This window comes from Lacerta agilis, chromosome 1, assembly GCF_009819535.1.
Source record: "Lacerta agilis isolate rLacAgi1 chromosome 1, rLacAgi1.pri, whole genome shotgun sequence".
NCBI classification, from domain to species: Eukaryota; Metazoa; Chordata; class Lepidosauria; order Squamata; family Lacertidae; genus Lacerta; species Lacerta agilis.
Genome location: NC_046312.1, coordinates 105,386,247 through 105,402,201, shown reverse-complemented (window position 1 = coordinate 105,402,201; position 15,955 = coordinate 105,386,247). Strand labels below are relative to the sequence as shown.

At 42.8% G+C, this 15,955-nt stretch overlaps 1 protein-coding gene and 1 pseudogene across 8 annotated transcripts in view; one reads left to right on the top strand and one right to left on the bottom strand.

Moving 5' to 3' along the window:
* Nucleotides 1–15,955, top strand: part of KCNH7 (potassium voltage-gated channel subfamily H member 7) — a 271,437-nt gene that overhangs the window by 140,827 nt on the left and 114,655 nt on the right. The gene's annotated exons all lie outside the window — the stretch shown is intronic.
* LOC117056065 lies at nt 3,121–3,688 on the bottom strand (annotated as a pseudogene).

Sequence of the window (15,955 nt, the reverse complement as noted above, 5' to 3'; positions counted from 1 at the left end):
TGGAAGGAGAATGTGGAGGAGAGCAGTTCTGGGACTTTTTCAGAGCAGGAACAAGGATGTCCTCTGCCCAAGTGGCCTACTGCAATGATTTTGGTGTGACCAGTAATCATCATATTTCCTGGTATATATTATAATACACACTGTTAGCTTTAACCTATATTTAACCTGTATTTTAACCTCTGTGTGTTTTATAGGCTGTGTTTTGTAAGCCTTTTCTACGGAGGCAACTGCCCAGTATGAGCTCTACAGGTGCCAATGTAGATACCTATTTCATTTGTGTGAGCTGCTGCAGGTGTGATGTGCAACTAGGCCAACGTTTGATACTAAATATTTCTCAACTTTCTGGCTTGTTCTTGAGGTTGGTCAGGCGTCCTACTTTCCTGGAGACAATCCTCTATTCGAAGGAGCTCTTTCTTTGAAGGGTTGTCCAGTTCCAAGTGCAGTTTAAAGATCAAAATCAGTAAGAGAGGAGACCCTGGGCATTGAACAAACCCATCAATAGCACCAGGGCAGCAGACTCAGTGGGCACAGAGGTTACCTGGTCACAGTCTTCCTCACTGTGGTGATATGTATTGCATTTCTATGTAAAGGATATAGTTTACATCCACAACATAAATTAACATATGGAAATGTTATGCAAATTGGTGTCATCTTTCATCCTCATTTTTCATAGAATCATAAAGTTGGAAGGGAACCCAAGAGTCATTGTGTCCAACTCCCGGGAATGCAGGAATCTCAGCTGAAACATCCAACCGTTGCTTAAAAACCTCCAAGGAAGGAGAGTCCACAACCGCCCGAGGGAGACTGTTCCACTGTCAAACTGTCAGAAAGTTTTTTCAGATGTTTAGTTGGAATCTCCTTTCTTGTAACTTGAAGCCATTGGTTCAGGTCCTACCCTCCAGAGAAGGAGAAAACAAGCTTGTTTTTGGTGATTTGGAAGAAGCCATCCTATCATTCTAGTTCATTCTACAGTGCCATTAAGTAGCATTACTCCAGGGACTTACCTGCATTGGCAAAGGAAAAGCACTTTATATCAGTGCTGTCAAGTATCCCATTTTCCCCGGGAATCTCCCTTATTTCAAGCAGTTTCCCGCTGCTATCCCTTATTTTTTATATCCCTTTAATTTCCCGTTTTTTCAAAGGAAGCAGCTCCTCTCCCTCCCCCTGCTGGCCAGGGACTGGGAAGACCTCGCCTCCTTGCAGCCTCAAAGCAAGCGGGAGCCATTTCCTGCGCTTATAGGCGTCGTAGCCCACGGGCAGCGTTTCCAAAATACAGTAAGCCTACTGCGCGCGGTCACACCAGTGCCACCCACTTTTGCTTCTGGCTCCACCCACCACTGCCATGTGACTGTCCCCGGGATAGGTGAGGCTGCTGATCCCTTATTTTTTGAAATCCGAAACTTGACAGCTATGCTTTTATGCATTGTATATTCATTATAACACTGTGACATCAGATGGCACTGTAGAGTTCCATTTTTCAAAGTTTACAATGTATTTAACTGAAATGCTTCTTTGATGTGCCTAGAGCCAGCCCAATTTAACTGCAGTGAGGGGGAGCTTTCTTGTATAATATTTAAAAAGTTCTTAATAAATTATCCTTTTAGGTGTGGCAACTTGTCGTAGATGCGAGACATTTATAAATAATTTTGTGTGCCAGTTTATAACTACTGTCCTTAACATCCGTCGATGTAATGTACCTTTCAATAATTCACACAAATCTATGATGCATCATAATAACCATTTCTATTCATCACTAATTAATTAGCTGTAAAATATTTAGAAAAGCTTCTTTCATTTAAGTACTACCAGGGTTGCAAGCGATGTTCCAACACCACATGGCAATATGTTGATTTTTTTTTGGGGGGGGGTAAAAAATGCACCATAAAATCAAATAATTTATTGCAGCTTTTTTCACGCGATTTGACATTCATATATTTAGGTTATGCTGGAAGTCTCACAAGCACCAGCCCTGTCTTATCCATTGGAGCTACTGGCACGGGGCGCCAGGGCACCGCCCCCCATGGGCACCCCAGTGAGTGCAGCGAGCGGGGGAGCTGTGCGGCCCCGGCGGCGGCTGGGCGCTCGTGCACCAGCAGCGCTATCGCTGCCGCCCGTGCTGCTCCCGGGCGGGCTGTGAGCCGGCCGCAACTGGAACTGCACCCCGCGCTCTCCCCCGGACGCCACCCTCTCCCCCCGCCAGCCCACCACCACCACTACTCCCGGGGGACTGGGGACGCCAGAGGGATCGCCACGCCATGGCGGCCGATGTTCCTAAGACGGCCCTGACAAGCACAATGGCCAAGATTGAAAGAACTCCCTTATATATCTTCCTCTTTTGCTGCTCCCTACTGTTTCCTCTATTTTCTCTGTGTCAGGGGCAGCCAACGTAGGGCCCTCCAGATGTTGCTGGACTACAACTCCCACCCCCTGTGACCATTTCCCATACCTGCTGGGGCTGAAGGGAGTTTGGAGTCTGGAAGGTGCCCCATTGGCTACCCCTTCCCCAGGGCAATCGGCCTCTGAAACAGGGAGCCTGTGGAAACGGCCAAGTGAAACGGAAGCGTGGTGCCCACGAAAACTATATTTACCCTGAAATTACAGGGGGAAAGGCAAGCTGCTATCTAAATAAAGAAATTGCCCACAGCTCTCCCATAATCCAAGAGAGCCTGCACTACCCAGTAGGTAAATAATATCCATTTTAAACCCATTTATAAGGCTGCAGTAAGAGATCATAATGAAAGCGCTGTCACAGCCTATTGTGTCCCACTTTCCGCGGCGTGAGTTTGTTTTTAAACTATGCCGAAATGGAAAGTAAATCATGAAATGCCTCATTAAAGTAACATTATCTTGCCACAATAAATCCAGCAAAGCACAGGATTTAAAGAGTTTTGGCATGCTGTTATGGCAGCGTGTGCTAAGGCTAAGTCAAGTTAGCAGTAGATTAGAAGGGGCTTTTCATATGGAAATGTTTGAAATGGATGTGTAATGTACTTTAAGGCCTACCTTGCTTTGAAGGAGAAGGGTTCTACAGTTGGAAGGAATGAGCCAGATTGTTTCCTCTTCTCCAGCTGGAGCCAAAGTCCTATAGGGACATTCTGTTTGTTTGTTTGTTTGTTTTGCATTTTTCACCTATTTATTATACACAAGATGCAACCAAACAGCAACAGATTTCTACTGAGGTGGTTGACCACGCCCATGCCCAAATCCACCTCTAAACTGAAATTCAGTAGCTGACCCAGCTCCAGCCTCTGCCTTCTTGTCAGCGCCAGAAGGAGCAGCACTGCGTCTGTAGGTGTCCCTGTCATCCTCTCCCCTGTGTAAGGCAAGCAGGATGCTCGCCCTCCAAACCTTTTGGCCGGGGTCATCCAGTTTCAGGACGACTTCGACGCAAGGTGGCAGGCACAATTTCAGGCAGCAGATGGAGATAGTCCCTCAAGTACTGGATGCCATCATTGGTCAAATACCAATAGATAAGGCTCCATGCAAACTGCTCCTTCACGTAACCACGAGATTTCAGCGACTACATTGCTTTTAGGACGTGGAGGTTGGGCACATTTTTGTCTGCCAGTGTTTAGGCATATGAACATCTTTCTTAGCTACCACCACTCCCTCCTTAAAAAGGAGTTCATAGATGGCAACGTGGGTTTTTTTTAGGCATCAACATCGTGGCGGCGGCAAGAGGCTGGAACGGTGGAAAGCATAGGGACGTTCTGTTGAATCATTGCTTGCGAGTTCCAGAGCTGTAATCACCAGGTCCATTTTCACAAAGCCATGTCACAGGAAAGCAGGCTCCTGAGATGTGCTCCTAAGAAATGTCCTTATACCAACACAAACATTTGGTCCATGTTGAGCAAAAGCGGAAGGTATCTGCTGACTGACCCTATAACCACAAAATGCAGCTTCCACTCCAGTGGCTCCTCTAAACTATTCAGTGTCACTTACTCTGCCTGAACCCTTAACTTACTGACAACCTGGTAACTGTGGAGTGAAAGTGTGGCACAGAGCTCATCAAAGTTACCTGTGATTATTTATTGCAAGATTATTTATTGCAATATTACATGATTATTAAGTGCACAAGCTTGGCTGGTTACTTTAAAGCAGGCATAAGCAAACTCGGCCCTCCAGATGTTTTGGGACTACAACTCCCATCATCCCTGACCACTGGTCCTGTTAGCTAGGGATGATGGGAGTTGTAGTCCCAAAACATCTGGAGGGCCGAGTTTGCCTATGCCTGCTTTAAAGTCTTATTGTGTTTTATATGAGCGTGCATTTTGTTAAACTGTTGCATCACTTTAAATACCAACAGCTTTTATGTAACTTAATGTTCTACTAAGGCAGTTTTGAGGAAAGAGTTAATTACCCATTTAAAACACTTAGCCAAATCACCCTTGTCTTCTCTCCACCCCAATTAAGCCCCAACAACTGAGGACTCTGTGGAAGTCTCTATACCTTCTCTTATTCTTTTGCATACTAAGAATTCTGACTCACGGCGAAGGCCCCACATGACAGTTAAGCTGACTTTCACCTGACCAGAGAGAAGCCTTCCCACATCAAATGCATTCTTATGTATGTTACACAATAAAAATGTTGTGACGCATTACACAATACCCATCAAAAACTTAACCCAAATAAACAAGACTTATACATGGTCCATCTAGCTTGATATTGTCTATGCAGTGGTGGCCCAATCATGAGGCAAGGTGAGGCAACTGTTTCAGGTGGCATATCCACAGGGACAGCAGATCCTGGTGTAGATTTTTATCCCCCCCCCCCTTGGTCCTGTTGTAGATCTTCACTCACCCCTTCTTCCCTGGTGCCATTTTATGGTTCATATCAGGTGCCAAAATGTCTTGGGCTGGCCCTGTCTCTACCACTAGAGTAGATGTCCCCAATAAGGTGTTCCCAAACATAGGAACCACAGTGACTTGGACACCGTACTCGGCACCCACCATAAAACTGATGGTTTTGGATTTTTGCGGGGCTGTCTGATGGGGAGATTGCCTAGCATAGTGAGGAATTGCACTCTTTGTTTTGTCTGTGGTTCATTTGGTTGTGTGCAGAGGTGTTTTGCCTATTGTTTGGTAGACGGAGGTCTGAGCATTGCATGCTTCTTCTATGAAATGGGTGCTTTGTGATGTCTGTGACAGGTTTTCTTTGAATTTCTAAAGGGGCCTCAGAGCCCCAAAAGGTTGGTGATCCCTAGTCTGCATTGACTGGCAGACCCTCCTGAGGGTCCCCACACAGGAGTCTTGCCCAGCCCTCCCTGGGGAATGCCGTGGTCCTTGTGCATGCAGAGCATGTTCTCGACTGCTAATCTCTGGCTCTACTTTCACTTGCAAGTGGCTGGCAGTGAACAAGGATAGGAGGAGGGCAGAAAGCCAGACTGACAGATGGCTTTGCATGGGGAAGCCAGGATATCATCTTTGGCAAGGATTCCACCTTCAGGAATTCTTTCTGTGAAGGTTAGCCGTAATCCCTCTGAGAAACAGACTTTCGAAAACTTTCAAAAATAACAAAATAGATTCCAATTCAATGCCTCTCACCGATGTCATTCCGCTGATGTCCTTACAGGGAATGGAAGGGCGGTAGCGGGGTGTGTGTGTGTGTCGCGATGACTAGAAATATAAGAGACTTGAATTACAGCAAAAGAGGAAGGGGGGGGGAGAGAGATTCCAGGGCTTAAATAATGGTAAAACTAATGAAATCAATTCATCGTGCAAACATTCAAGCAAGTTTTCCAAAATTTTACTAGCTGATCAAATGCACTGATCCAGTTAGAATCACAGTGTTAAATGGAAAGGCGTGCAGGCTGTTTCAAGAAAGAAGCTTTTATATGTTTTGACTAGAAACTTAGTTTTCCAGGCAAGTAAATGGTGGGAGATGTTTTGCTCTTTTGCAAGTTGGCATCCCTGGGCAACTAACTGCCAATGGCTGGGCAGGGCCAATCATTGATGCCTTCCCAGAGGAATCACACAAAACTATAGCTCTGTAAGGGGGCTAGGGGGTCTCCTAAGAAGAGTTTGGATTTGATATCCCGCTTTATCACTACCCTAAGGAGGCTAACATTCTCCTTTCCCTTCCTCCCCCACAACAAACACTCTGTGAGGTGAGTGGGGCTGAGAGACTTCAGAGAAGTGTGACTAGCCCAAGGTCACCCAGCAGCTGCATGTGGAGGAGCGGAGACGCGAACCTGGTTCACCAGATTATGAGTCTACCACTCTTAACCACTACACCACACTGGCTCTCTCCTAAAAACTCTCAGGTCCTTTATCAAACTACAGCTTCCAGAATTCTTTGGGCGAAGCCATGACCTTCAAAGTGGTATAACAACGCTTCTAAATGTGTAGTGTGGATGTGGTTCTGAACATGGACAGGGGAGGTTGGCAAAGATGAGTGAGGGGCCTGGAAGGGTTGGAAGACTTGGGTATGTTTAGCCTGGGTAAGAGCTGCAGGCCAGAAAAGGCAGCTATATAAAGATGTATTGTTAAACTGTCCTGCATTCCCTCTACTTCCAGTTGCCTGCCTGGAATTGTCTGGCTCCTAATAAGGGCAGTAGCGGTTGTGGAATAAGAAGATGAGCACCCTTTATATTTCCAGCAGATCCCTACCCAGAGGAAGCAAATACAACTTTAAATCCCCCAGGGCAGTGGGAGACAAGACAGCACCAGCTTCTCTTCCAGTTTGTGAGAGTGTAGGCTGTGTCGCCACATGTGAACCATGCATTAAAAGCTCATCGTTTCCCCCAAATAAACCTGGGACCTGTAGTTTGTTAAGGGTGGTGGGGAATGTAGATCAGTGCTGTTTAAACTACAGTTCCCATGGTTCTTTGGGGGAGCCATATGTTTTAAAGATATGGTGAAGGTTTGACAGGATGCTCAAGCCTCAGTCTCCTCTCACCATGGCTGGAGAACTGCATTGAGACATTTGGAGAAGTGCAGGTTTCAAAAGAAGGCTCTGTTTTGGTTCATGTGTTGCATCCAGAAGGGAGGATTAAGTCATTTTGCCCTGAAATGTGAATGGAACCATATTGCTCTCTCTTTTTTTTTTTTTTTTATAAGATTTTATTATTTTCTATTAAGACAAAAGAAAAACATAACATAAACACCACCATTAACAATACAAAACAATACAAAAATACAATACATAAACACAGCACAAAAACACAATCAAACAATTACAATAAAAAGAAACATATACAAACCTTTAAACTAACACTTATCCTCTTACTTTTCTTGGTACTATCTTCTCTGTTTTAGGGGACTTCCCCCATTCCCTCCACTGTCTTCAAAATCATATATATCTCCTAGGTAGCTTTGTATCTTATTCTATTCACATTTGCTCAATTTTTAATGTGCTTTACTTTACTTGATCATATACCTAATCGCATATAGATCTTAACTTAAACACCAAATCTTAACATATTTTCTAACAAATAAATCTTTCACACAAAAATATCTTCCTGACAATTTTATCTAACATAAACCTGCTAAAGCCGCTATTCTATTTGATTCTGCTCAAATGTTCAATTTTACTGATTTAACTAAATAGTCTTTAAATTTCTTCCAATCCCGTGACACCTTCTCCTCCCTCTGGTCCCGGATTCTGACGGTCAGTTCTGCGAGTTCCATATACTCCATCATCTTCATCTGCCATTCTTCCACCGTTGGTATCTCTTCACCTTTCCATGTTCTTGCCAATAGGATTCTAGCTGCTGTTGTGGCATACATAAAAAACACTCTGTCCTGACTGGGTATCTCTTCGTTGGTCATGCTCAGAAGAAATGCCTCTGGTTTCTTACAAAAGGTAACTTTCATTACCTTCTTCAACTCATTGTAAATCTTATCCCAGAAAGCATTTACCGCTGGGCACAGCCACCACATATGATAAAAGGTACCTTTCGCATGTTTACATTTCCAACACACATCTGACATTTTGGTATTCATCTTAGCTATCTTAACTGGTGTCAAGTACCATCTGTAAACCATTTTCATTATATTTTCTCTTAAGCTATGACAAGCGGTGAATTTGATACCTTTCTGCCACAATCTCTCCCAGTCATCCATCATGATATTATGTCCTACATCTTTCGCCCAGTCTATCATTGACGATTTAACCAGTTCATCTTTCGTATGCCACTCTAGCAAAAGATTATACATTTTGGAAAGGTTCTTAAAATTCGATTCTATCAGTTCTGTTTCCAGTTTTGATTTTTCTACTTGAAAACCAACTTTTTTGTCCATTTTAAATGTTTCATATACCTGATGATAGTGCAGCCAGTCGGGGACCTGACTTTTCACCTGATCGTAACTTTTTAGCTTAAAAGAGTCCCCTTCCTGCTGCAATATGTCCATATATCTTAACCAGTTTGCAGACATGTTCGGTCTCTTATAGGCTTTGGCCTCCACTGGAGAAATCCATCTAGGGGTCTTTCTCTCTAACAAGTCTTTATATCTAGTCCAGACCTGATACAAGGATTTTCTAACTATATGAGACTTAAAAGTTCTGTGGATCTTAACCTTGTCATACCAAAGGTATGCATGCCAACCAAACATATTATCATGTCCTTCCAAGTCCAATACATCAGCGTTCTCTAGTTTAAACCAATCCTTTAACCAGCAAAAGGCTGCTGCTTCAAAGTAAAGTCTTAAGTCCGGCAGGGCAAAGCCTCCTCTCTCTTTAGAGTCTGTTAGGATCTTAAACTTGATTCTTGGCTTTTTGCCCTGCCATATGAACTTTGATAAGTCCTTTTGCCATTTCTTAAAGCAATCCAGTTTATCCAAAATTGGTATGGCTTGGAATAAAAACAGCATCCTTGGTAGGACATTCATTTTTATCACGGCAATTCTTCCCATTAACGACAGTTTCAATCTTGTCCATATTTCCATATCTTTCTTTATTTCCATCCACAATTTTTCGTAGTTGTCCTTATACAGGTTCAAATTCTTGGTTGTGAGGTTGATACCTAGATATTTTACTGTTTTGACAAAATTGAGGCCAGTGCCTTCCTGTATTCTTTGAATTTGTTCTGCACTCATATTTTTTCCTAAAACTTTGGTTTTCTGCTTGTTTAACTTGAAACCAGCTACAAGTCCAAATTGTTCGATTATTCCCAAAGCTCTGGGGACACTGCTTTCCGGTTCTTGCAGGGATAGCATCAAATCATCTGCGAAGGCGCGTAATTTGTATTCCTTCTCTCCCACACGAATTCCTTTTATCTGTTTGTCCTTTCGTATCATATTTAGGAGGACTTCCAGGACCGTAATGAAGAGTAAAGGGGAGATAGGGCACCCTTGTCTTGTTCCCTTTTCGACTTCAAACTCCTCCGATATCACACTGTTTACAATTACTTTTGCTCTTTGTTCTGTATAGATGGCATTAATTCCATTCAAAAACTTTTCGCCAACTCCCATCCTTTCCAAATTCTTTTTCATAAATGTCCAAGAAACTTTGTCAAATGCTTTCTCTGCATCAACAAACAATAATGCCGCATCTGTGTTTATGTTTCTCTCCAGTTTTTCTAAAATGTCCACAATAATTCTCGTATTATTACTAATATTGAACTGGCTCTGAGAAAAGAAAAGGCTCTGTTTCCCTAACCCTACAGGAACAAATGGAGAAATTGGTTGCTAGTGTGGCAGAAATTGCAGCAGGACTGAAAAGCGTTACTGATGGGCTGAAGCAAACACAAGATCAAGTTTCATCAGGAAATACAGCAGTGAATTCAGCGATAGAAAAACTTCAAGCGGATATAAAAGCTGATATTAAAAATTCTACGCAGACCCTAGAAAAATCAATTGGGCAAATTGAGGAGAATGTAAAGAAGAACAGAGAAGAGATCAACAGGATTGGGCAAGAGGTGACCACCTTGAAAAAGGACTCAGAGGAAATTAAAGTGGTCAAAGAAAAAATAAAAAAGGTGGAGGAAAAATTGGACAATTTGGACTTGGAACAGATAGAGAATATTGGAACACGACAGAGGTCTGTGGAAGAGTCCCTTGCGTTTCTGCAACTACATCAAAGAGAGGGCAACATCCGCCTAAGAAATCTTCCAGAAGTGGAAGGGGAAGACCTAAAAGACTACATAGTGAAGTTATTTTCAGGATTTTGGGAGATAGAAGAGATCAACGTCTCAGCGCGCATAGTGAAGGCCTTCAGATTTGGTCCAAGAGGTTCCAGAGGAAAGAAAAGTAACAAAACAGTCAGTGACTGTTTGATTGTGTGTCACGACCGACACGATAGGGATTTCTTTCTGGACTGTCATTACAGAAACAACCTGGTGGTAGAGCAGAACAAAGTAATTTTTTATAAGGATATCCCCAGATTTTTCCTTGACAAAAGAGTTCCTTACAACGATTTGGCAACTGAGATCAGAAAAAGGAAAATCCCCTACAGTTGGGAATTTCCAGAAGGCCTGGCATTTACGTTTGAAGGGAAAAAGATAAGAATAAGGTCCCTGGCGGAGAAACAGAAGTTCTTGGATAAGCATCTGGAACAATTTAAAGGCACACCACTCGACCCAGCACAACTCTACAGGTTTCCAGAGGTATTTCCACCACCGCCGGGACCTCTACCAAGTCCACCAAGCCCAGGCAAGGATCCAGAGGAAGACAAGAAAGGAGAAGCAATTGGAGGAGAAGACTAGAGAAAGGAAAATGGCGCTCAAGTTAATGACATGGAATGTCCGGGGATTGAACCAGAGGCCAAAGAGACGCAGAGTGTTTTACAGCATAGAAAAGAAGAATTTGGATATAATATGTTTACAGGAAACCCACATAGCCCGACGTCACAGAAGATTATTACAGAATAAAAAATTGGGCCAAGAGTTCATATCATCGGACAAGGTCAAGAAGAGAGGAGTAGTGATATATGCAAAGGAGAAATATAGCCCAAGACAGCTTTTTAAAGATGAAGAAGGGAGATACATCGCAATTGAAATTAACGTACAAGGCGAAAAATTTTTGATTCTGGGACTTTATGCACCAAATGATGGAAAGTCAATCTTTTATAAGAAAATACATGACTCGCTGTTGGACTATTTGGATTACAAATTAGTTTGCCTTGGAGATTTTAATGGTGCAGTTTCCACATTAATGGACAGATCTCAAAGAACTAAATTAACGAATGATGGGAAACTCCCAAAGACCTTTTTTGAAATGGTGGACAATTTGAATTTGGTGGACTCATGGAGACTAAAAAACCCCACAGATACAGAGGCAACATATTTCAGCGAACCTCAGCAGTCATGGTCGAGGATAGATTATATTTGGATTTCGAATGAATTGGCTCCAAAAATACAAAAGGCAGAAATTGGCCCTAAAACTCTTTCAGACCACAATCCTGTACAGCTAAATTTAAAAATGATTTCCAAGGACTCTTTTAGATGGAGAATGGATGACGCTTTGATGAGAAACACCAAGCTAGTGGAAAGAGCGGCGAAAAAGATGAAAGAATATTTTCAGATAAATTGGAGTTCCGAAGTGGAGAAAAGAATCGCTTGGGATGCAAGTAAAGCTGTAATGAGAGGATTTCTTATTAGTGAAAAAGCAAAAAAGAAGAGACAACAAAATGCAGAGATGGAGAGATTGTTGAAATCAATCAAAGAAAAGGAAAAAGAACTAAGAGGACATCCCAGATGCGTTAAAATTCAAAAAGAAATTAAATACCTGCAATCCCAATATGCCAACATAATGAACCAGGATATTGAATGGAAAGTGAAAATGATGAAGCAAAGAACATTCGAATCGGCTAATAAGTGTGGAAAATTACTAGCTTGGCAATTGAAGAAAAGACAAAAGGTAAATGTCATCAATACCTTGGTAGTAAACGGGAAAAACGTGGAGAAACCAGAGGAAATCAGATGGTGTTTTCAAAGATTCTACAAGCAACTGTACAAGGAGGAGAAGATAGATGAAGCAGAAATAGACCGATTTCTGGAAAAAAACGGATTGCAAAAGGTCCCAGAGGAAAAATTAGTTACTCTCAACCACCCAATAACGACGCAGGAAATAGAAGATGCAATAAATAACATGCAATTGGGGAAGGCCCCAGGACCGGACGGATTAACAGCAAAATATTATAAGACATTGAAAGACTGGCTATCGCAGCCACTAAGAGAAGTTTGCAACAAGATATTAGAAGGAGATAGGGCACCAGAGACGTGGAAGGAAGCCTTTATCACACTGATTCCAAAACCAGATATGGATGTGACGCAAATGAAAAATTATCGTCCAATATCCCTTTTGAATGTGGATTATAAGATTTTTGCAAATATATTGGCTACAAGGTTAAAAAGAGTGTTGAAAGACTATATACATAGAGACCAAGCAGGTTTCTTGCCAGGAAGACAAATTAGTAGGAACCATATTGCTCTCTCAACCCTAATCGCCAGCTTTCATCCCCATTGACTTTCATAGGAGGGTGATTATCTGCTCCAGGCCCAGGGCTGATGTAAAGCTGCACTGTCAACACAAGTGTGGTTGTGTAGCACAGGTGTGCTCCTCCCCTCTGCCACACCTTTCCACACCCACCTTTTTAGACATTCCACTGGCGCATCTTCACCAGCAGAACTGATGTTTTCTTAGTGTTCCCTGGGCATTCCCACCAGCAGATCTGTCATGCCAGTGGCATATCGATCATACCTCCTGGTGTTGCAGAGCTTCCACAAAAGAGGAAGGGCCATAAGCTCAGTGGTGGAACATAGAATTGTAGAGTTGGAAGGGACCTTTGCGGGCATCTAGTCCAACCCCTCGCAATGCCGGAATCTCAGCTAAAACATCCTTGATAGATGTCCATCTCCTTTGCATGCTCAAAACCCCACATTCAATCCCCACCAGAGGCTTGGGGTGAAATTCGTCTGAAACAGTCCGTGGAGACAAATCCTGTGCTGGATGGACCCAGGTTCGGATTCAGTATAAAGCAGGATTCCTATGTTCCTATATATAGGCTCCCATCCAATATAAGATTGCACCCTCAATTAGCCTGTGATTATTTTCACTATTTTTGAAAAGAGAGCCAGATATAATCTCAGGGAAATGATTCAATTTTTGAAAACCATTTTTAATTCTATGTAATTACAAAGAGATTAATTGCAACCACCGAGACCTTTCCTAATTAGCAAGTCTCCCTCTTTCTTCCTCTCTCCCTCCCCAAGTCATTGTTGAACAATGAATGGGAGGGAAAGCTATGATGGGGGGGGGGGAGAGAGAGAGAGAAAGCCATGATCTGCTGCTTACAGAGAGCAGAACACATTTGCAAACAACTTCTGTACATCCACATTATGTGAGACTTCAACCCTTCATTTGTCTGCTATATTTTCCACTGGGTATTTCCTGCTCCTTAATTAATGGCTGAGGTTGACTATGCCTTCAGCGGCTCTTAACGGTTGATTCATCAAGACTGGGACCAACTCAAACTGCTTCCAACACCATCACCAAAAAGATGACCAGCAGTTCCCCTAGCAAACCTCTGGCTGCTGTTTTGGGACGATCAAGAAGGAAGGATTTCCTTACTGGGAACCTGTGACTCTCCAAATGCTGTTGAACTCCAACTCCCATCAGCCCCAGCCAGCATGGACTGTGGTCACAGGTGGTGGGAGTTGTCGTCCAATAACATGGAGGGCCACAGGTTCCCCATCTCTGGTGTGCTAATGTGAGGCGAGGATGGAGCCAAGGAATTGATTAGCACTGGCAAAGCAGGACCTGTCATCCACAGTGCTGGCTGAGTATCCTGACTCCACTGCCACCTACTGGTTAGATCAGAAATTCCTCTCTTCCATCAATTGCTGTACACAGCCACGTGCATTTAATTGCCCACCACTGCAAGCAAGTTTGGCCCCTACTGCAACATTGCCTTCAGCTGTAGCACTTTGCTTTTCCCCTCCAGGAATGAATGGCGGCCTATTTATTTATTTATTTATTTATTTATTTAGAAATTAATACGCCACTCTTTGTCAATAGCCCACAAGGCGGTTTACATAATAAACTAAAGTATACACATAATGTAATGACAATACAATACAATACAATACAATATTGTAGTGTCACAATAATGAGCCAGCAACAATATTCATGACTCAACCCCTGCAGAATACAAGAGGATAATAATATATTATCTACCCAACTCAGGTGCAACTATAAAACGCAATGCATATTTAACATGAGCAGCAGTAAAAAGTAATAAGATTGAAATCACTTATGGTAAAGGGATCCCATGAGGTGATGGGGGCTAAGCCTAATTTTCTGCTCCTGGTAGCTTGCCAAAGCCACTAAAAACCGAGGTTGTTCTTAACCGTTTCCTTGGTTCTGTTTCATGGTTATGCTGTGGTCCTCCAGATGTTGCAGGGCTCCAACTCCCATAATCTATACCCTTTTAAAATGTGGCTCTTTTCTGGGGAGGGGGGTATTGGGTTGTTTTTATTCTAATTTTATATGTTGTGGTCTTTTCTGTGAACCACCATGACACCTCTGGGTATAGGGCGATATATAAACTCAATAAATCATCATCATCATCATCTCTGACCACTGAGCATGCTAGCTTGGGTTAAGAGGAATTTGAGTCCAACAACATCTGGAAGGTGACAAATTTAACATTCCTGGAGCAGATCATGAGTGTTGGGAACAAGCTCTGGTGCTGGGGTAACAAACCTGTGGCGCTCCAGATATTGGTGGACTCGTGCTCCCATCAGCCAGCATGGCCAAAAGTCAGGGTTGATGGAAGTTGGAGTGCAACAACACCTGGGTGGCCTCTCTGGTTCTCCATCCTCACTGCAATTATAGTAAGTCAGACTTTCCTGGGAATAAGCCCCATTGAACTCAATAGGCAACTTCCCATCATCACTGCTATTCTAGGAGACACCAGTTGAATTTCTGCCTGGTGTGCAATTGTTAGAGGCACTGATCTACTGCCAGAAAGAAAGGGTCGATGTAATAGAGACTGAGAAAGAACTCGTTTGTTCCTCTTTCATATATCAAAGCTTGAAGAGATCTTTCGAGTCAAAATAGATTTAGCCTTTTGTTCAATTAGCTGGAGCTCCGCTTGGCTGCTTCACATCTAGTAGAACGGTGTATACTGCCTTTTTACAGACCTCCAAGCAATCAAGCAGAATAATTTTTTATTTTTTATTTTTTGCACACTTCATATGCAAGAAAGCAGAATGTGCACATTTAGGAACCAAGAAGGTTTGCTAATGAGAAACATGTTTCTTCTTCTTCTTCTTCTTCTTCTTCTTCTACTATCAAGAAATTCTCTGAACTGTGGCCGGGCTTTTACTAGGTGAACATTTTGCCCATCTTCTGCCTCCCCACCCCCAAACAAAATCCCACTTTAGTTTGGAACAGCTGCAATTGTGCATTTGCCTCCAGCCCATAATCCTGACAGCATCTGACATAATCTGTATGAATGGCCAGATCAGAAGCCACCTATGTTTAACTGAACTCTCTGACTTACACTCTCTTCCCCTCAACAAGCCGTCTCTGGTTCTGACAAAAGTTGACAGTTTAGAAGTAACTCTCTTGTGCAGTTCCTTGGACTCTTGACCCAAAACTGGGATTGAGTATAATGTTATTGATTGATTGATTTAGAAAGTGATAGAGTGATAGAGCACATCTTTTGCATACAAAGGTCTCAGATGGCCTGATTCTGTATCAGGTAGCTTAATAATAATAATAATAATAATTTGTATGTTTTTGTTTCCCTCCTCCAGAATGGAGGTGCCACAAGTAAGTTGCATAATGTGGCCATTAAACAACCACCATGTCGCTCACCTTATATAGGTAAAAAGGTAAAGGACCCCTGGATGGTTAAGTCCAGTCAAAGGTGACTATGGGGTTGCGGTGCTCATCTAGCTTTCAGGCCGAGGGAGCCGGCATTTGTCCACAGACAGCTTTCTGGGTCATGTGGCCAGCATGAGTAAACTGCTTCTGGAGCAACGGAACACTATGATGGAAACCAGAGCGCA